Genomic DNA, 22441 nt, shown 5'->3' with positions numbered 1-22441 from the left:
TGTGCATTCCCCTGAGCTTATCATACATCTTATGTGACATCAGTGCATAATTTATCGTCGACTGCAGCCTTCCTACCTCCCATGTTATTTGCCCTTCACACTTATCAGTGCTGTTGCAAATGGCCAAATCATGCTTTTCACACATATCCATGATGATTTTGCCTGTTGGGTCAGTATACCCTTCTATATCTTCTATGTGTGCATTCCTATCTCCTAGCATAATTATCTCCCACTCTCCTCCTAATTCTTCAATGTCCTTTGTTATACACTACACCATTGCCTGGTTTTCCTCTCTGGCCTTTGCTCCAGTCCACAAGTACACCGAACCAAGGAGTGTAATCTGCCCTGCTACTTTCCCTTTTAACCATAAATGTTCCATGCATCCCTGCTTGACGATTTGCCAACCCATACTTTTATGTGTAAATGCGCCAATTCCACCCCACCCTCCTTTTTGCTGCCTTCTGTTCTCTTTCAGTATTCCCGTACATAGTCCAGATTGCAAGGTGGTTGCTCCATGTCCCAAAGACGTGTCTCCGCAACTCGATATATCATCAGCTCCTCCTTCCACCCTGCATGTTAATATACACTATGTCTGATATAGCTCGGCCTTTTTGCTTACGTCGGTTTCTTCTCCCGCGGACGCCATGTGGCTTGAATATAGATGCCCATATATTCCCATATATCGTGGCGGGTAACGGCACCGAGTCGTAATAATTAGTGAACAAAAAATAAGTTTGTCTTAAATGGGTTTAAACTGCTGCCTATCACGTCACTGCAATGTTGCCCGTGGCGCGCGGTACTTCGCGTTACCAAAAATGCACTAAAACTCAAAATAATAGTATGAGTTATCCCTACATTCTCATCAAGATAAAGAGAAAAAGATAAAGAAATAAATCGAGAAAAGGAAAGGGAAAACTTATCGTTTTCTAGGCTGCTCCCGTATCATCCAATCATCGTGCAGTGTGCGCTCCGCGAAACTAAAGGATTGCGATTGTGTTTCAAAGGTGTCCTGGCTACCGTAGCGTACGTGCCCTAAATGTGGCCAGTGTATGTCTGCCGTGCCATATCTCTGGGGACCCCCGTGGACCTCCCGTTAGTTCTGTTCGACGCAACTTTTTTTTTTGCTGTTGTTGGTTGGACATTGAAGAAGAGACCGTTCAGTGAATGGTAAGTTCGAAATGTCCCGCAGTAACCGGGATCTTCATGCATGGTTTCATTGGTCTCGTAGTAGTCCGTGGCTGCTGCGCTCACTATGGTCCGAAACTGTAAATGCTCTTCCGTGCGCGCCGCGAATTCATATCAAACGCCATACGCTTGAACATAAGGTTGATTGTCATCTTTGTGTTTGGCATAGCCCTGGCTGCCGTATTTCGATACCCCCAACCGCGCCTCCTTTTTTTTTTTTTTCTCTGTCCGCCTTAGCGGAGAACGGGCTAGGGCGCTCGCCTGCCGCATTTCGATGCGTGTGAAATGCTACAGGCTCTCGTGCTGTGTGATGTCGGTACACGTTAGAGAACCCCAGATCCTCTTTACCTAATTTTGTTAAGGGATATTGGAAGAAATCTGCGCATGGCTCCAACCGAACGTATACTTTTTGCGAAACAGTTATGTTACGCACCTTCGTTCGGGGCTACGCGCGATATCCGCTTTGAGGAGACACCAACCGACGGAGTCGAATCAAGCCGAATCGCGATCACTTTGTTTTTAGAGGCCGCGAATGTAAAAGGCCTAATGCTTCCGACATTGGACCATCTAGCAGGTTCAAAATAAACAAGGCGAGCACGAAATTGTGCAGGAACATCATGCATTCTACTACTTGTGTGAGATCCTTGCAGCAGCATAATTACCAATGCGTTGCCTTTTTGAGCTGAACATTAAAACCCAGTGTGTCCCGAAGGTTGTAATTCGTCAGTCGACGCCATATTTTACGTTGTCTGGTATTTCCGGCTACCGGGAAACGCTCCATGACGTATTTGTTAGACACCGCTCGAGTAGACCCGAATTCAGTATGCTTCGTTGCCTGCTCCTGTTCCAGCCATCTTCTGCTGCTTGGACTCGGCAAGTATTCAAAACAAATACCGCAGTGCCGACGCCGCCATGTTGAACGCGAGAAACGGATGCAGCTCCTCCTCTCGAGCTCGAAACGCCCTAACATGCGTCTATCCTCACGTGCACACACACACCACGCTGGTTCCGAGTACGTGTAGATTAAGGAAAACGTGTGCGCTTGTGCAGTGATGGTCGGATCATATTTCTGTTACCCCATAAACCGCTTGCATAACGTGAATCCCGAAAGTAATGCATGTACCATTCTCTAGAGACTGCACATGGGCAAGATTTGTCGAATCGGCAGTTGCGCCATTCGTCGTGCGGCAGGGGTGTAAATTTGCATCCCCTTAAATGTGCAGATGTTGAAAAGTTGATGGAAGCCAAGGACCTTGGCTTCCGTCAATGAGAGATATGCTGCGCGGACGTCAAGAGGTTTGAACAAGTATAATCTAAAAGTATCTATCGATTGCTTCCTAGTGTGTTGTTGTGCGCTTTGAATTAGCATTCAAAAGCGCAAGAGTAATTTCAGCCAAGGACCAACTCAGGAGAACAAGTTTTCAGTTAGGGTTAGTGCAACACTAGAAAAAGGATTTGGCGTTTCTGAAAATCTGTTCATCACAATATTGTTCTGGTCACAGGTTCAGAGTTTTCCTGGCACCGATTTATTTTGATTTGAGTGGAAAGCCTATATAGCTCTGGTTAGCGGGACATGACCCGTAAATTCCGATTAACGTAATCGGAGCTTAACTGTTATTTTTCTGTTCGGGCATGATTAGGTGCTCGCATGCAAGCTCATGTAATCGTGACTGAAAAGAAACGAACCAGTCTGCTGCTGTGCTCGTTACATAAATGCTTTGAATTCAAGGAATAGCAGCGCTTGGTCGTTTGTTTTGTATGCGTCTGTGCATTTTTATTTTTTGAACATTGAGAAAGCAATCGTGCGCATCACAAGACACTATATGTTCAGTTGGGCTGTACTCTATATCGGGACATGGTCGTGTGTGCTAGCCGTAGTTCTGCTAGAAATGGGAATTCGGCGTCTAGAATAAAGCATAGACCTGATAATGAGCTTTGTGCTAGATGCTGATGTGTCACAGCCGAGCTTTTGTCGTATTATAATAGTCATAAGGCCCAACCAAACTGTAGTAAACTCCCTGGTTGAAGATAGTACTCCGTTCTAAATTCTAAATCAAAGCGCATAGTGACAGAATCGATAGATCTTTGCATTTAGACGATCTGTACAGGTCTCTCGATGTACGCGCAGTATATACCTCTCGTTGACGGCAGCCAAGGACCTCTCAAAAAGCACATCGTCTGACATTAGGTAGCCGTGGGAGTAGCCGTCGTCATGATGATGTTACCCCGTTAGGGGGGGGGGGGTACTTTTCGATCACATTCTAAAGTCCAGAAGGCTCGTGCGTCGTTAAAGGGACACTTTAGTCAAATAACAATGTACGTCAATGTGAAAGCTAAATGTATGACATATAAAACAATATTATCAACAACAGTGCCCTACTTACCGAAAAATTAGGGTAAAAGCACTAGAATACATGCGCCGCAGTAGGACAATCTCAAAATGACACCGATGATGTCAGACGAACCGCCTACAAATAATCACTAGCAATCGATCTAGCTGCACTAAATAGAGAACCTTCCGTGCATCAAGAGACGCAATAGCATGCTGCTTGTTCGCTTCTGTTATAATCATGGAAAAAAGATCCGCCGCACGTTACTATGGGGAACGGCGCGAGTAATTCGAAAATTCAATTTTCGCGTAGTGGAACTGACAGGTACAGGTTGTGCCATTTAGCGGGGCGCTGTTGAACCGAAACACGTCTGCCATATCTTGGAGCCAATGGTAGAGCTGTTGTTGCTGCTGTGGCTCCCGCTGCTTTCGTTCTGTCCACTAGTGTCGGCGACCGCGCAGTAAAGCCGGGCAACTTTGTGCATGGCAACAGTGACGTGAGTTGGTCCGCTTCTTGAGGCGGGTTGTTGAAGTGCGCTAACCCGATGCGGGCCATTGAAACGTGATTTTATTTCAAAATAAGCCCTTCTATGGCACAAAAGTAATACTACGAGGTTTCTGGACCGCTATTTCAACAATGAACGTTGACTTAATAGTTGCGTTTAGTGTCCCTTTATGTCGCCGAACCGAGAAAGAGGGCAAAAAAAAAAAAGAAAGCCAAAAGAGTGACCACTGCGCCCCAACGGAAAGAAAAAAAAATGGTTCCATCATCGAGGTGAGGCCCCGAACTGCACGAATTTGTTGTGAAAATAGTGTCACTCCTCTAGTTATTCTCGCGGGGCCGCTTATGTGAACGGCCTGCTTTCCGTCAGTGCGAAGTTGTGCTTTTGTAACACTGCGGAAGCTATGCAATAAGTTTGGTCAGTGAATTTACCACTCCGCGCGCATCGCAGCCGGTTTTTGTCGTTGTAAATTCTCCCGCGAGTTGAGCAGTTGCCGCGCGTGACGCGTCGCCCGGGCCTGACACAGGCCAGGAGCACGAGTTAAACGGAGTTGATCATGATGACGCTATTTGAAATATTGGCACGTATACCCACGCCAAAATTTGGCCAGGTCACCCCGCCGCAGTGGTCTAGTGGCTAAGGGCCTCGGCTACTGACCCGCAGGTCGCGGGATCGAATCACGGCTGCGGCGGCTGCATTTCTGATGGAGGCGGAAGTGTTGTAGGCCCGTGTGCTCAGATTTGGGTGCACGTTAAGGAACTTCAGGTGGTCGAAATTTTCGGAGCCCTCCACTACGGCGTCTCTCATAATCATAATGTGGTTTTGGGACGTTAAACCCCACATATCAATCAATCAAGATTCGGCCGGATCAAAGAAATCCGATCGTCGTCTTTGTCAGTCTGCGCGTATATGGCGCTCCCGTACACATAGTGGGCCGAAGCAATAGCAGTATAGCGTCTGCTTGGCCATGGGGCGGATATATAGCGTCGTCTATGTGCGGCGCCGATTCGTCTTTGCCTAAACGGCATAGCGTGTGGCAAAGTTGAAGGCCTGGTACAGAAACGTGCGCACGGCGTCGAGCCTCTGCCAGAGTGCCAACATCGGCGAAAACATGGCACAAGCCTTTGAAACGGCGTCGTCGATCACCAAGCGAAAGCGCGATGAAAGACGTCCCAGAAATCGCTGGGGCTGGAGGTTGCGCAGCGGAGTGATAGGGACGCCGCACACTGTAAAGACAGTGTGCCTCGTGCCGACCAGTGGGAGGCGGGCGCGTTCATGACGTACGTTCGCAGTGAGCTTACTCTTTACGCAAGTTCGCTGGTATTTTTACCGTGATGATTGATGCGAAAGACAGCTGGTGAAGTGATCTTGAGTCTGCAGTCTACAATTCGTTGACGGAAAGCAATAGACAGTTCCAGCAATTCTCTCTGGTACGCTGTTTCTGTTTTAGAGGTGAATCTCTTTAAAAGGGCCCTTCAACGCTTTTGAAGCGGCCATTTTTTCATTTGTGGTTTGCGTAGACCGATAGCTCAAGATAATTTTAGCATAGGTCTAAGCGCCGATATCAAATGATTTAGTACTTTGATCGCGCAATAAAGTCACTACATCGCTGCCGACCACATCAGCACGTAGTGGCGCACGCCAGAACATTGCTGATGGAAACGACGCCAGATGGTTGCCTCCATATGATTGGATAAATGTGACATTGGAAAAGATCGTGGCGTAGGATAAATTTTGAAGTTACTAACCTGTTTAATTTTTTTTCCTCTGTGCTTTTTCATCCAACCACGAACAAACGCAGCCGCGACAAAAAAAGATCACTGCGACTACAAATTGCAACAGAGACGCTGGCTCTGGTCGCTGGCGGCCGTTTCGCCACCAGATTTTCGGCCTGCGTGGGTCGGATGTCCATACGAAAGACGTCTCTCTCTTTTCGACCTCTTTTCGTACGTGTGCTGTTGAATAGGGACAGTGCACCATGGTTGTTCATCGGGCGGCTTACCGGGCAACTCCTGAAGGGTCAACAGTACTTCACCGCCCTGGTCGTTCTGCAAGCTTCTTTCTCAAAATAAGAAGAAGGAGCGACTCGGAATGTTGTTGGCAGAATGCTAATGGCGGTTTTGTTTCACATGGACCGCGATTGGTCCGCGATTGTCGCTCTGCGATAGGGGCAGCGAGAAACTTTTTTGCCGCCGTTCGTTGTGGCAGAGAGAGAGAGAGAGATGTAAACGTTTATTTTGAAACAGTGTCATGAGCAATGCCCGGTGTCACCCTGAGGTGGGAGGGCTCCATAGTCCAGGAACCCTCTGGCTTTTACTGCCCTCATGGCCCTGGCGACGTGTTGTTGACAGACAGACAGATGTAGTTTTATTGACAAACCAAAGAAAAGATTACAAGGTATCTGGACCGTTAGCCTACATTGGCTAGTGATCGGTCCATATCGGAGTACATAAAAGCAGCTTAGCAGAGCACATTTAGCAATAAACACATATATACACAGTTATTTATACATATAACTATTCACATATGCACATACATACTACATACATAAGCGCGTGTACATAGATGCATTTTCACAACATACCCAAATATAGTTTGTTTCATCATCATCGTCATATATAATAAGTGACTGGGTAAAAGCACTAATTAGCGCAGAAGAAAGTGAGAGAAAAAAAAAGAAAAAAAAACTATTTATATGTCTTGATGCTGCAAGCAAAATAATTTCACACTGTGCTTAAAATTTCTTGCCACTTTAGCTTCTAAGGGTAGTCGGTTCCAAATTTTAGTCCCGTGAAATTCCAATAAGCGTTTTTCATATAAGTTATAGCTCAACTAGCTCAACTCAACTCAACTAGCTCAACTGGTCTTCTAGGTCCTCGAGGGCGAACTTCGCCTGCGACGTTTCGGTTAGGTCTTCGTTCGTCCATCCTGCTTCATTATCAGTCGTGTGTTGTTGTAGATTACGTCTGGCAATACACTGGCATGCAAGAAGCAAGTGTGCCAGGGTGTCCGGTACGTTACAACACTGTAATTTTTTTAAATATGATGTAACTATCTGTGTGTTTCCCTGAACGGTAACGAAGAGCACTTGTGTTTCGTCATTTACGAACACTTTCCAATCTAAATTAATTTTAAAATGCACAGCATTGGTCATCACTAAAACAAACACGTCGACGCTATTTGGACGGCTTGGCCGGCCCGGCCCTCATTCGACGGGTCCCGACCAAAAGTCGCCGTTGCGACCAGAGCGAAAATTTCCAACGTGTTGGAAGCTCGCCCTGGACCGCTGCGGCGTGAGCAAAATGGCCTGTTTTTTTTTTTTTCTTCGCTGCGAGCGAATTTGCGGACTGAAAATCGCTACTTTTTATGTCGTGTGAAACGGCCTCTAGTCAACGGCGCGTGTCTAGTGAAATCGGATGCGGTGGTCCCTCGCCACGCTTTGCTCGGTGAGTGCGCACCTTTTCGACTGGAACTAGCGGACGTCGTGTCTACGAACAAAGCGTCACACTCGGCACGTGTTTCGGAGTGAACCCGGGAAATGCGCCAGCAAACCACCTGCTACGAAGCCCTTTCACGAAAGCACGTCCGCGCATTTTTTTTTTTTCCATGGCGGGTTCCAAGACTTTCTCCAAGCTTTGGGTGGCGATGGACCGACCCTCACCACATGGAGTGGGCGGGCGATTCCCACCCGCGACTTCCACGAACAAAAGCGATTCGTTCGGCACGGACTTGCTTTGTCCACGACTGGCAAGCAGACGGCAGTCCGATGATGCGACAAAATAATTCGTCGTCGTGAGCTCTAGGAAAATGGCACCTAGAAATGAAGTAATAACTCAATAATAATTGTTTGTTTAACGTTCTAGAACCACCATATGATGATGAATATGATTATGAGTGGATGACTCTGGAAACGTCGAACAGCTGAGGTTGTTTAACGTGCAGCTAAATCTAAGCTCAAGCGTTTTCACCTGCATCTAAAACGCGGAGCTTGTGAGGCAGATCGTACGTTGCTGGAATCGGCCCTTACGATCTGCGCATCGGCTGGTACTACGCTGCACCGAGCGTCGGTCTGCTTCCTGTCGTGACACGCGGCGAAATTGCGAGTCACGACGTCAGCGTGACGTGACCAAATCACGTCAGGCTGCAACACATGAGGGTCGCTGTACGGCCACCACTATATCAGCAGCGTGTTGCCGTTATAACCGTAGTTAGCGAAGAAGACAGGCAGACTGGGCGAGTCGGTGGGAACACCTACGCGAAAGAAGTGGCTGAGCGTATTCCAGACAATTTCAAAAGCGAGACATTGCGTGGGACATCCTTCCCTTGGCATTATCATAAAACGAAAGTGGCCTGTTAAACTAGGCGCACTAGGAAGTTCACACGACGTTGTGCCTAATGGTTTAACGAGTGAATGATCTTTTACAATCAGCATTTGCGCTGGCCTTTAAGAAAGGTACATGTTGTTTTTAAATAAACCAGTTGCAACAAGTTGAGAGCCGTGTGCGTCACTTTCTTCCTTCGTCGTGTGTCTAAGTGCTGTTGTGTATCTTTATCAATTGAAGTTAGTGACGCTGTTTCGTAACTTACAGTCGGAGCGTGCTTTGTTTTGTCGCCTAAGATAAGCATTGTTGAATTAAAACTTGGACGTCGGCACGATTTTGCCTTGAAAAGTGCAAACCCATGTTGCATCGCGGAGGGCCGTCAGTGTTGTTATGTGGGCGCAAATATGCGCCTTTTGCACCCTGCTCTGGCCCAGTGGACGGCGTACCTTCTGCAACGGCATCCATTGTTCTCTTTCGTCGCTATTTACAGCGGTGAAAATGCGCAGATGCTGCGGCAGTAGTTCGGTCATGACGGTCGTGGCCCAGCAGTAGACTCGATGCACCGTAAGGGTTGGCGTCGTGCATTAAATTAACAGGTTTTCCATAAAAAGAGAACGCCACCACGTATGTTGCACTGTTGGGTCAAACTTGGCAACTCTAGACGCGCTTATTCCAGGGGAAATCTCGTCTGTACGTCGCTGCCACATCACTGTGGAGAAGCGACGCAATCTCGCCAGTCATTAAACGCGTTAAACCTCGATATATCTTGAAAATACATTTAACATGCGATGATGGACGTGCGCGAGGTTCCCATTTAGGGAGATGGGAACGGGGCAGAGGTTTGTGGTAGCGGCCTTCTCCTTATTGTGTCAATGTGCGGGGTGACTTTGCCCCCCTTGTTCGGTGATTGGGGAGCCAGAAGGGAGGCCCCCGTCCCTTGTGCGCCTACTTATGCATGTGATGAATAGTGAAGAGAGCAGACACGAATATGTTGCATTAATGCGTGCAGTCAAGAGCTACGGCGCTTTTCGGACATCACTGTTCGCATGCCCTAATTGAATACAGTGAAAGGCAAGCTAAACATTTCGACGCGGGGCCTTGCCTTGGCTTTCAAAGCAAAGTTTCCACTTCTCGTTCTGCATGTGAAAATAGCGCGCATAGTAAACGCCATGGCGCATCTAAAAACGCATCTCGCCGCTGCAGATGTTTCGACTGTGATTCCAGATGTTTTTAAACATGGTGCGCCTTTCGGTCCTCTCTTTTCCGGATGTGAGGTTCGTGATATCTATGTATATACGAGTGATTCTTGAATTAACGAAAGGAAAAAATTAAGAATCTAATATCGGTCTACCATATGTGTTGGCAAGGCTTAGCTGCTTGATGACACAGGAGGAGAGAAAGAAGAGTAGAGAGAATAACGAGGGGAGCACTTGATCGCACAGTCTCGACAGAAAAAGGTGGTCAGGAAAGATGGGGAGACGGCGAGATGAGTTCGTAGTTACGCGCAACATTTCTCGGGAATGAATGAAAAGCTACGGAGGCGGAGCGACTGCGAATGTACTACGCCGCAAAGTATATAGTCCAGCACTGCTCACGTTCCGAATGACAGCCGCGTTCGAAGGATGACGTTCCGTGCTACTCGCATCGTTTCCAATCGTTTGCGTGAAATTCGTCTCGAGCTTCATCGGCTAGTCGTCGAAATAGCTGGCGGGCGACGCGCACTCAATCGAGCACGAAGACGCCATTTTGGTTGTGGGTTGTACGTGAAGCGTCCGACGTTTCCACACTCGCAAAAACGTGGAATGACACTGCATAAAATAAAACCAATATAAATATCATCTTTGTGTGTACTGCAGCTCTTCACAAACGACACCCTGTTGAAAATAATGTTTGTTTGTTTTTATTTTTGCGAATTCGTGGAACTGCGTAGAATAGCGACCTGCGTAGGAACGCGTCTCCCTCGTTTCTCTCTCCCACAACCAGAATAGCGGCGAGGGAAATGTCGCGCGACCACTGTCCTGCTTCTTCCTTTGTTAGGATGGGCCTCTCGCCTACAGTCTCTCTCCCACGACCAGAATAGCGGCGAGGGAAACGTCGCGCGACCACTGTCCTGCTTCTTCCTTTGTTAGGCTGTGCCTCTCACCTACATTCTCTCTCCCACGACCAGAATAGTGGTGAGGGAAATGTCGCGCGACGCCGTCGCTATTGGCTCCATGCGCGTCACGTGGGACCACATGTTTTTTTTTTCTTTAACATTTAGTTACCATCCTTGTCCAGTGGTTTATCGACTGTCCAACCTGTGTCGCACATCGTTGTTGCAACTAGGTCTTTTGACTTCGGAAGTGGACATCACGACGACATTTTCGAATCGCCCTTGCGTGGTAAGTTTGCAGGTCTCTCACCTTTAGAATGCTTAGAGGTTCGCGCATTTAGATGCCCGCCGTGGACATGACGCAGCGAATTGCGTAAAACGTCGCTGTTTTTCCAAGGGTTCTTTTAGCTTGCACGTATACTTTTTTTTAACGTCGCCGTGTTAGCTCATACCGCAAGGAATGTGGGCATGCGTGGACCTTTGCGGAACGTAAAATGCAGCTGTAATAAACATCCAGTGGTCTCGGTGAAACAGTGCCAGTTCTCGGCTGCTGATAAGAAGGTTGCGGGTTCGATGTCGGCCGTGGCGGCCGCCTTTCGGTGGAGGCGAAGTGGTAGGCGCCCGTGTAATTTGCGATGTCGATGCGCGTTAAAGAACACCACATTGTCGAAATTTCCGAAGCCCTCCACTACGGCGTCTTTCATTATCATATCGCAGTTTTTGGCACGTAAAACCCCTGATATTATGTTCACCTATGTACGTAAACGTTTACGAATGGGGAACTAAAACTTTCTGAAACATGCGTTCTGGTAACTCAGTGACGTTAAAAAGTATACGTACGAGCTAAATGTTCCTGTTACTGTTACTGCTGGATCTCGTGAGTGTGCGGGCAAACTCGTCGATTGCTGTCGTCTGTTTCTCATAACGCATCAGCAAAATGTATAGTGTGCATGGAAGACTTGGTATTTGCGAAAGCCTGGTGCATAGCGGTTTCTGCAGCCCAACATGAATTCAGCGGTCTATTCAGTGTTTATAAACTATATCCAGCACCCTGAGTACATTGCGGAGAATTCATAGTTACGTTCCTAGACTTTGGCGTGCCTTTTGATAGTTAAAACGTACAAAGTAGTAGCGCGCGTATTTGTCATATAGTGATTTTTTTTTTACCATTGCTACTAGTTACTCTCCTGGCTCACGCAGGTAAGTGGTGGTCGTGGAACACACCCGACGATTACAATAGGACCTCCTCGTTTGTTAGTGTGATAGCTAAGCAGGGGTACATACGGTTAAAATGAATAGCGATGCGTTTTTTATGCGTTTTGAAATCAAAGGAGTAAGGAAGCATACGATTTGGGTCTGTGTTCTGCGATTGGAATGGTGCGAGCTCAGACTATACGCAGAAGCAGCATTACTTATATCGTCAATGCATCCATATGCGTTGGATGTGTTTCAATCTCGCAGCCACTTTTAATTTCAATCGTGTGATGTGACTGTTTTACTCGAAAATTGCAGAAATGTTCGCAACGCAAATTTAAATTACGTGCTCCGGGCACGCCATTCGACTGTGGCGCCCTACTCGTGGCGTCTTCGCAAAAGCGACCACCGCTCTCACATTGGTTTGCCGTGATGACGGCACACTGCCCCATTCCAGTATATCATACTCTAGTGAAGATGTTCTATCTGTGTATATGCTCATGCGGTCACGCCCTAGTCGAGCATCTTGCTGGTCGTGGCGTTGGTTTTGTAGGGATGTAGCCTCGCCTTCCCGCCGTTTTCGTCGCTGACGTTTTGAAAGCGGTCATAAGGTCGCTGTCTGTCAGCATCGGTCTGATGATTCGCTTGTCTCCATTGCTTGTAACGCGGTCGTCGTGGGTCTTGGCTGCTTAGGCCTAACTACGTCTTCCGCGTATCTTAAGTACCGCCTGGCCAAACCGATGACATGGCACTTCGAAGACTGTTGAATGGTTCGCCGCCGTTCTTTAGAGTAGGAGAAGAGCGGCAGCTGCACTAGGAATTGCTAGTGCAGCTGTCCATTCTGTCAGCTAGCATGTCTACACCTCCTCTCTGCTCTGTCGCTCTTACTGTTGTCCACTGGTTTGTTCCACGCTTTACGTGACCAGTCCAGGCCCATTTTTTTTCCCGCTTGATGTCAGCTAGGACGTCTACACCTGCTCTCTGTTCTAATAACCGAAAAATTTTAGACGCTGATAAAACCACAACAAAAACGAACTATAGAAAGAGCGTCAATGACGCTTGTTCTCCGTTCTTCTTCCTGTGGCGTTTAAAGGCGTCTAGAATTTTCCCCTCATTATGCTGCTTCCACCTAGCCCAGAAAAAAAAAGTACTTTCTGTCTGTTCTCTTCCCTTGCTGCCGTCCTCCTGTACATTGGTGTTATATTTATCATTTTGCGTTCCATTGCACGCTGCAGCGTCCTCAGCTTTTGCTCTGGTTTTATTAATCTCTATGTTTCAGCCTCCATACATCAGTACTGGTGGTATGAAATGGTTGTATAGTCGAACCCTTTTATAAGGGACACTAATATAAGAGGCAAATGGGTATAAAAGACACCAGTGTGCCTAATGTAAAATATGGCTTGATAGGAAAATACATACATGGTTCTATGCTTATAAGAGACATCTCATACAAAATTCAAGAATTTTGGCTCCGGCATTCCTATTATAAAGGACTTCAACTATATACTTTTCGCTTTAATGATAGTAGTAGGTTTCTTCACAGTATTTAGAAGTACCTGCTGAGTGTGCTCCAGCTCGTTCGTATTCTTTGGTGAATTTCTTTTCTTTATGATTACGTGCTCTCAAGAGTACTTAAGTATACATATTCTTGAATACACTCCAATGCATGGTTTTATATCTCAAGTTCTTTGTTTCCCCAGGCACTTCCGCACTACATTTTCTTCATATTCATTTTAATAATTTATCGGCTAATGTACTGACGTAGGATTTAGTATACTCCTTGTCAATTCCATGTGAGAGGATCAGGTTAGTTGGCGGAGCATGGAAGAGGCGCTTGCCCTGCAGTGGGCTTAGTCAGGATGATGATGATTTCATGCGTCTAAAACTGCAAATATCTCTACTGAGTTGAATGTCTTTTCGTAGTTTGTATGAAAGCTAGGTAAATGGCTAGTTGTATTCAGCAGCTTTTTCAATTACCTGATTTATCTCATGAATGGATTCATTGTAAAGTAATTAGCCTTTCACAAACCCAGCTTGTTTTGGGGGTTGAAATCGAGTGTTTCACTTATCCTGTTTGCGATTACTTCCGTAAATATTTTGTATATCAGCGAAAGTAAGCTGATAAACGTATAGTTGTTTAAATCTTTGCTGTGTCATTTCTTATATACTAATAGTTTAACGATGGTATTTTCCCGGCTCGCTGGAACCGTTGCTTGCTTGAGACACTTAATATAAAGGGTAGCTGTTTTCTTCGAAGTAAGTTCTACTCCGTCCTTAACTAAATCGGCTGTTGTTACGTCATCGCCAGCTGCTTTTCCACGTGCCATATCCTGTATGGCATTTTTAATCTCGTTGATGGTTACATATGAAACTTCTCCTGCCTGCTTCCACTAGAGGTTGGATCAACCTATTAGATAAAGTAGGCCCGGTTGGCGCTGCTTTTTTGGGGGGGGGAGGGAGGGGGGGGGGGGGGCTCTAAGCAAATTCACGTGAAGCTGCCCAATCGCCAGCTGTGAGCAACAAGTGCTTCTCGAGAACGGTGCGACCTTCGGTATCCTTTTTGACACCGCGCTGCTTATCGAGCTCTGATACCGTTCCCCATCTCTCGCCGGCGCCGCTAATGCGCTGACAGCTTCCCCTGAGACGGGTGCACAGACGCTGCTGCAAAATGCCGCCCAATGATTTTAGGCACTGACGAGGACAGTCGAAACGCTTTCGGCCGTTCCGAAATACGCTCGTCCTGCTGTCATGTTATAGTCTTTCCGATCTACAGCGGGTACGGTGACCTGCACAGTGCAAGAGATTACCTGGCCTCCTTTGAGGCAGGGTAACGGGAGCGTAGGTCGTTCGTGAAGGCACGAGTAGCCGAAACCTTGCCTCTTCCCTCTGCGTACCGGACATACATAAGTGAATCTTAAAAAGAGAGAAAAGAAGATAAGAACCCTGTAACTGTCTGCACCATTGTGCGACACCTCAATAGTGGCTCACGAGGGATGGGGGTAAGGAGGGATTCAAATGGATGGAGATAGGGGCAGGGACAGAGAGACCCACATACAGAAGTAAGGAGAAATCACGGCGTCAGGAGATGGCGGAGGGTGAGCCGGTCGACCAGATGTTGCCAGAGCTGCGCTGCCGTCGGTGATCGCGGGGGCACAACCGGTCGGCACGGAAACCAGCGAACAGTCAGCCTTGCTGGTGCGCCCGCGCCGTTTGTTTCGCTCACCATTGCCGGCCGCGAATTCTCGGCGTTGCTGGGCACGGGAGCAAGCACTTCGTTGTTTGGCAAACAGGTGTTGTCCAACTTGCAGAATCACTTGCGGGACAGCCGGACGACATTCGCTTTTGGGAACTGCGTTGCCCAGTCGGCTGGCGCCGCGAGGTTGTGTGTCAGATGATGATGGGCGCAGTGTTCCTGTGATCCTCTGTCGGGACTTTCTCCTAAAAACCGCTATCGTAGCGGACATTGCAAATAGAGGCTAACGCGACGGACCTTTTTTCCTGCTAAAGCCGTTCATCAACCCGCCGGGGTAATCTGTTGTCTGTGCAGTGAAGACGTCCGAAACCGTGTCGCGTGCAAATTTCGGGAGCATGCCCCTGCGCTGTACGCTCGTCAGCTAACCTAACCTAATCTAACCTAACCTAACCAACTAGCCCAAGCTGCCACACTTCAATATCCCCATCGTGATCGAGTGTAACGACGTGTTGACGCTCCGCATCCTCGGATAGACTGTGCGGCTCAATTGGATGATACACAGGAAGACTCGTCTATCGGCACTATTACGCCAATACGATTAGCTATTCACCGATCAAATGGGCTGTACCAATTTGGTTAGCCTTTCCAAACTGCAGATTGTTGACGACTTGCTGGACGAGCTGCATTCAGCTGGCATTGTTCGCCGTTCGTCTAAAGTGTCTGGGCGACTCCAATAGTGACCTAAGAAAGATGCTAGTCATTGCTTTTGCGTGGGCTACTACCGTTTGAACGGAGTGACTCGTAAAAATGTCTACCCGCTCTCCATATAGCTCCATCATAGGAAACATATGCACTGCGCGGCACTTCACTGTACATGCCTCCAAAGGTTACTTGTATACACGGATGGAGGAGCGGAACTGGTGCAAGACCGCGTTCGCCCCCTTCTCCTCAGAGGGTTGTTTGAGATGCCGTGCTTTCTTGTGGCTGGTGCGCCCCCCCCCCTCCCAACACCTGCCGTGTGGACAGAAGGCTTTTGTTTGCGTTTGCGTTCACGGTGGTTAAGATCAGTGATATCCGTAATGTGGGTGACGGCCAGAGGCCCACAGTGGATCGGCCATGAGCGGTCCTGGTTTTAGAACCCGAGGAGCGAGAAGGGTGTTGTGGGTGATTCGGCCTGCCCAGGCTGGCGGAAGCACGTGGCGCTGTAGTTCGTCTGCATAGAAAACTCTTTGAATAAGGGTGCATAGGCGAGGAGGCGAAGTAGACATCCAGCAGCGACCAGCACAGGCACCGTTTCTTTCAAGCGGCCTGCATGTAAAAAGTTCTCGAAAGTGAGAGAGTTCCAGAGGGGCCCGTAGCTCGCACAAAAATTTCAGCGCAGTTCTGCCTGAATACGGCGTTTTATTGACGACAGTTCTGTATGCGTTACCAAAAAAAAAGTTACGAAACACGTTGCCAGTTGCACTAACAAAAAGAAAAAAGAAACACGTAGCGCATTACTGTTACCGAAAAAAAAGTAACGGGCGTGAGCTCTGCCATTACTCCGCAATCATAAATTTTAATCAATATGATTTTGCTACAGCAACCTCTATCAGGATTTGAAAAAAAAAATTTCCAGTTCATGTTTAACATAAAACTTCTGACCATAGCAAATATTGTACCCAAAATGCTCAATTAACGAGAATTATTTGCCCACATGTTATTGAACCTTAATAATGTTCATATATAGTGTCTTAAAGTTGCGCGTGGAGCTACAAGTGATGGATCCTCGCTCCGTGGCACACGGTGAAGGCATCTTTTTCAGTTTGACATTATACACACAAGGCCTTCAATCAATCATGCTATTTAAAAAAAAAACAGAACTCTTAAAAATTTATTACGATGGTCCTTTCCCGGGTGCGAGCAGCACCCACAACACCTTCAGTTCAAATAGTCGAAATCGAAAGTGGTGACATCGGCAGATTGCCTGCACTGGCGACTTTTTTTGTTTTTTGAGGGGTGGGGGGATCACCAAAAATCACGACGTGGGCCTCATCGTCGCCGGCGCGCATGTACCGTCTGCTTGGGCGGAAAAGGCCGATTCTGGCGGCGTGCTTGTACAAGCAATATAGGTGCGCAAATTTGGTGGTATATTAAAGAAATGCTTTATTGGCCTTGTCACGGAAAGAAGTTATCTGTGCATAAGCATTGCTTGTTCATTTCACCTGCATAATTATGGTAAGAATTGTGGGCGTTTATGTGAGGGTGTAGTGGCCTCGCTTGCTCAGGAGTTTCGTAACCAGAAACGTAGCGGCAGGAGCGGCGAAAAAGAAGCTAAACGTGTATGTTTTCAAAGCAGTGCTAACAAGTGTTTTCAGTTTTGTAGAGAGTGTAACAAAATGTAAAATGTTTAGGTATTCTTCAAAATCAGTTTTCTTCGCTCTGCAATTTTCAAACACTTTTACTGTGCTCTTTCTTGTGCCTATATTTCACACACAGATTATTTTTTTCTTTAACCCCGATATTTGCTGCATGTCACGAACATTCGAGAATTGCAGGTATAGCCTCATTTGCGAAAATCAGCTAGGTGGCTGTCCTTCGAGGTGTGAGCTATAGCGTTCATAGAATGCTTTTCTCGCACGTGGTGCCTTTGCGACCCCTCCCCCCCCCCCCCCTTTAGTAACGGCTGCTGGCTTGTCCACCGTACAAAGGCTAACGGCTTCCATGAAGCGAAACATTCCCATAGTAAATTTGGCGGAATTCTTTTGTGTTGTTCGCATGTCTTCACCGGAAGTAGAACCGAGAAAAGCGCTCTGGGCAGGAAGCGTTCCTTGTTCAAAAACAACGTTGCAGAAAAGCAGCCTCCCGTGTTTTTGGCAAATGGTTCGTTGGTCGGCCCTCCGTACTGAATATGTCCGATATTTTTTGCTTCGTAAACATATGCACCTTGACGTGAAAGAAAGCTTTTTTTTCGGGCTAATGGCTGGTATGTGAATAAAATGTAAATTACATTAAATAGACGTTTATTCTTCCTCAATCAAATCGAACGTATCCAGTTTCGTATTCGTGTCGATCTCTCGTGGCATCGCCCGTCTGCGATAGTGGTAGTATTGTTACTATTGCTTATATAACGTTACTACTTGCGGTTATAATTAGTGTAACCGCAATTAGCTTAACGTCACTCATTGCGGTAATAACGTTGCTATTGCTTGTGCGAGAAGCGCATCTCCCATTGAAAGGGATGTTCACGTTTGTCGACTGTCTGCGTTCTCGCTCTAAACGCTTGTATTTTTGCTTGTAAGTGTCGAGATAGTGTCCCACCTGCTACGCACTGTGCGACTGAATTCATTCTTCGCTTCATGTATACACTGGTTTTGGACACTAAAAACTATAAAAACAGCTCGCATTCTTGGGCGATGAGCTAAAGTAACTGCGAATCAGCATCCACCATTTTTGGCAGTCCGTTCTCCTTGAAATGAATGTAGGACAGTTGATAAGTTTATTCAGGAAGCTGACAGGGCCTTAGTCTGCTTGTTCTTACCCCAACAACAGTATAACAGGTTACAGGGCAGCACACATCTTTCTTCCATTGATTATATGCATGAAAGTGATGCAACAAAGGTTCGGTTATTTGATGGGTAAAAAAAAAACTTTTTTTTTGGCGAATAATATTCGTTACTTCGTAAGTCTGTAACGACGCCACTAAAGCGCTCAAAATAATGTAAAAAAGGGACGTTTTTCATAGAATTAATGGCGCTGTCTGGATTAATACTGACCATCTGGATTCTTTAAAGTGAACTCAAATCTTAGCACACGGGTGTTGCTATGTAAATTCTGGCGAATGGTCAAATTACGCGTGGCGACTCAAGTTAAATCACCTGCATTTTCTGTTCTTTTAAAGAGACAATTTGAGGGCCGAAGTGTCAGAATTTAACTAACAGGAATAGATTGCTGCAGCGAAACGAATGACCGTGCAATTAAATGAAAAGATATACCAAAATCGGTCAGAGCTCGTCGCATTTTCGAATAGCAAGGAATAACTGTGACAAAATCGCCCCCTTCCTAAAGGGGAACTTCAACCTACGCATTGCACCTGTTTTCCGGCAGGCGTAGTGCTACGGGACTACAACAGCCGAACACCCTGGGCTGGGAACTTAACTGCGTCACGCTTGTTAACAACAGCACAGGGGGACTATGTGGCGCCGATGGAGCCTTGAGTGGAAAGGTCCTCCTCTAGGCGTTTGTTCCGCTGTCCTGTGTGTGGCGCTGCCATCGACGGACATTTTGATTGTAACTGGCTCGTCCTCAAATTCACATCTTTTCTGAGTGAAGCCAGTACGGTCTAGTCGCCATAGCGGAGCAGCTAGAGCAAGCATCGGCAGGTCGTCTCGGCTGTCTAAAGTGGTAAGCCGGCAGTCAAACTTCATCTGATATGTAGCAAGCGCCCAGAGTTATTCATTTAATAACTGAGGCAAGCGCCTCGGTTATTCTTTGCGGTCGGATTTGCGTGCAGCTATATTGACCTGTTAACCTTCGTGTTTTCTATCATTTAAGGGACCAAACTAAAATGTTTCATGGTGCCTATGGTTTTTAACCGCGAACGAAATCTTACCCGTCAGTGAGTGTGATCTCGGAATGGCAAAGCGGAAAACGCCGCGAAACATTTGTGATCAGTTTTTCAATATGAAGTCGTGTGCTCATATTCTGCTGCAAACAGTGACTGCGCGGGCGGTTCGCCTAGGAGCGCGGTGGTGTACCGCGAATGTGCCCACTGGCGGCCGCTACGGCAGCGTCCATTTTCACCAGGGCTATTTCTTTTACGTCATAAGCACCATTGAATTGAGTGGGGCTGGATAACGATATAAGATACTACAATTTTTAGGACTGGAACGCACGACGGAATGGACTACGCAATGGCGTTCAACAAAGTGGTCGACATTATATTCCATAATCCAGCTTCAAGGCTCTTCCGCTAGGCTGCGTAACATAACAGTTTTATCGGTAATTTTAAGCACGATTTAAAATTATGAATTTCGAAAAAGATCCTGAATAATGTCGTTATATTTCATGTTTTTTTTTTTCATTTCTACTACGATCTATTCGCATGCTTTGACCAGTTGTCGGTCCCTTTAACAACTAAACGAACCGTGTTACGCTAAACGCATGAAGATGGTTGGGTTGGTGCACACAATGTTTCATTGCCTTATTAATTGTCGTCGCAGTATTCATAAGCAAGAAAACATCAATTGAACAGCCCAAAATGGTGGTACTGAGGTGTCTTATAGGTGAAGGTCTATAAAGCGCTACGGATTCACAGCACTGTCGCTTCACTGCCGGCCTGGTGAGGGATGAAATGACGCTCCGACAACCCTTTGTTTACGCTGCTATCCAATCACCTGCTCGCCGGACTCGTATGATACCAATCCCAGTTTTGCTTCGTACGAAGTACAGTGCGGCACGAAGTTGGCGAGGCTGTCGTTTTCTCTCCCGTGCGCGCGTCACTTTTCGAACAGCGCCAGTTCGCGTGCTTACGATGTGGGTGTAATCAACACAGAAGCAGCGCAGACGCTTACGCCGCGAAGACAACGTTCTTCCCGACCATTATTTGGGCGATTGACGCAGCGGCCGTCGCCATGGAAACAACCAAAAGGAGAACCACGCACATTACATGGGTGAAGGTATGAAACACCAAGCACCGTGCCGTATAACGTAAAAAGTTAATGCAAACACACATAAAAATCTTCTACGTTCATGCCAACGGGACGGGCTTTAAACTCTCTCGCAAGGTTCGTGCAATCGTCCATGATTTTGTGTTCGCGTTTTTAATATTATTATTGGTGGTATTATCATTATTATTATTATTCGGTCATCGTAAATGAGAAGGGTGGCAGCGGATAGAGTCGCACATTACAGCTTTGCAGCGACGACAAGATGGCGGCGCCCGATGGCCGCAAAAGACAAGATGGCGCAGTGTAGAGCACTTTAGTGAAGGTATAAATGTGAGCTCGCTTTCGTGGAGGTTCGAGTTTTCGCGTGATTTCGAGCATTTTAATCAAGCGTGTTTGCAAAACAGTTTCCCTCTTTTTCTTTTTTTGATGGGTGGACGCTAGAAGCAGTTTTTTTTTTTTTTTTGAGCGATGGTATCACAGAGTTTCCTGAAATTAGCTAGAGGAGACACTGGCGCTGTGATCGTACAGTGACCATGGAAATTATGTGTATGACATGGCCTAGTCTTCTTGCTTGCGGGCGGCGAAAGCAATTGTGGCCTCGTTTATATTGCTGTGTTTTGGTTCGGTTTTGAAGGAAAGAGCAAATTGTTTCTCACTTTGTGACCCGATTTGACGTGGTAAGCCTAAAAGATCAAGGTTGGGAAGCATAACTGCCGAACATTTGCCTATTGTTTTCTCGTGACAAAGCAGCTTCAAGCCACGTGGAGCCAGAACGAACTTAATGTAGAAAGGCAAGGCGAATTCATGTCATACCCATAATTCCCACGCTCGCTGAAGTGCTATGCGTTGCAGCTCCCGTAGACACTAGCACCAGAGTTCCCTAGTGGTGTATATTTAGGAAACTCTATGCCTTCAACGAGAGATGACCTTTCATGCCACGTGTGGAATTCATCTGCTGAAGGCAATGTTAGTAGTGAACCAAATATGTGTCCAGTGAGTTCTGTTAGTTTGCTCACTAGTCAGTGGTCGCGGCAATATGTTTGAGACCAAAGTGGCTCACGTTGTAGCTTTTTGTAAAATGCCCAAATAATCGCTGCCCACGGGTCCGAATAGGAGAAGGGGGGTTTGTTGGAATTCGGGGTACAACCACGCCTCGTGGACTTGCAGCGTCCGGCATTATTCATCGAGATGGCATTCTAAACTGTATGCGCTCGTTCACTTTTAAATTTCAAAGAAATCGTCGGAGGTATTTTAGGGGCTCTTTGATGCTGTGATCGTGTTGCATGTGATACTCGCTAACGAAATCTGCGTGCAGGGTGTGAGAGAGGTCTTTATTGTTTCAAGTTTTTGCAGTTTTGCTAGGAAACATACAACATATTATCGTCTGAAGGGTCGGAGTGGGTAGCTGAAATAATGAAGGGCTTAGGAGATACCAACATCAATTATCTTTGTTGTATGACCTCAACAATAATATGCTACAATACATATCATTGAAACACTCGCTGAAGACATTGCATGCTCAAGTGTCTGTGCCCTTTTTTGACGTGTTTTCAATGAAGGCTTCTTGGGTTCGCCAATAACCAGCCGTGACCCCCTCCCTACAACTAAAAAAAAAAGGAAATTGTGCCCCGACAGGTCGGATTTTTCAGCGTCTACTCGTGTGGTCCGGTGCTACAATCGGATATCGTTAACTGTACTTTCGGGTGTCTATAGAAGCAAGAAAAAGCGATCTGGGAACAATTTTTTTTTATTTTTTGTTGTTGAGAAAGAACGTTGCAGAAAAGCAGTCTTCCAGGCTTTTGCGAGTTCTTCATTAGGGTAGCAAATTGGTTGCTCGTCTGGTTAACCTCCATGCTTTTCCTCCTCTCGTTTTCTCTCTCACTTCGTGCAGAATATGTGTGATTTTTTTTTTTTTTTGCCCCGTAAATCCGGCAGTTGAAAACAAAAGAAAGCTCCTTTTCGGGCTTCTGTGTGG

The 22441-nt window shown here is 46.7% G+C and overlaps 1 protein-coding gene across 3 annotated transcripts in view; it reads left to right on the top strand.

Annotated features, from left to right (window-relative positions):
• LOC119171474 (uncharacterized) overlaps positions 1-22441 on the top strand; it is a 168251-nt gene that overhangs the window by 93261 nt on the left and 52549 nt on the right. The window contains exon 1 of one of the 3 annotated variants that reach the window (XM_075893690.1): positions 10574-10720. The exons of the other annotated variants lie outside the window; for them this stretch is intronic. The gene's annotated coding sequence lies outside the window, so the exon portion shown is untranslated. Of the gene's footprint in view, positions 1-10573; positions 10721-22441 lie in introns of those variants that run through there. 3 annotated transcript variants of the gene reach the window in all.

Source organism: Rhipicephalus microplus, chromosome 4, assembly GCF_043290135.1.
Source record: "Rhipicephalus microplus isolate Deutch F79 chromosome 4, USDA_Rmic, whole genome shotgun sequence".
NCBI classification, from domain to species: domain Eukaryota; kingdom Metazoa; phylum Arthropoda; class Arachnida; order Ixodida; family Ixodidae; genus Rhipicephalus; species Rhipicephalus microplus.
The sequence above is the reverse complement of the archived record's forward strand: the minus strand, read 5'-3'. Positions and strand labels throughout refer to the sequence as shown.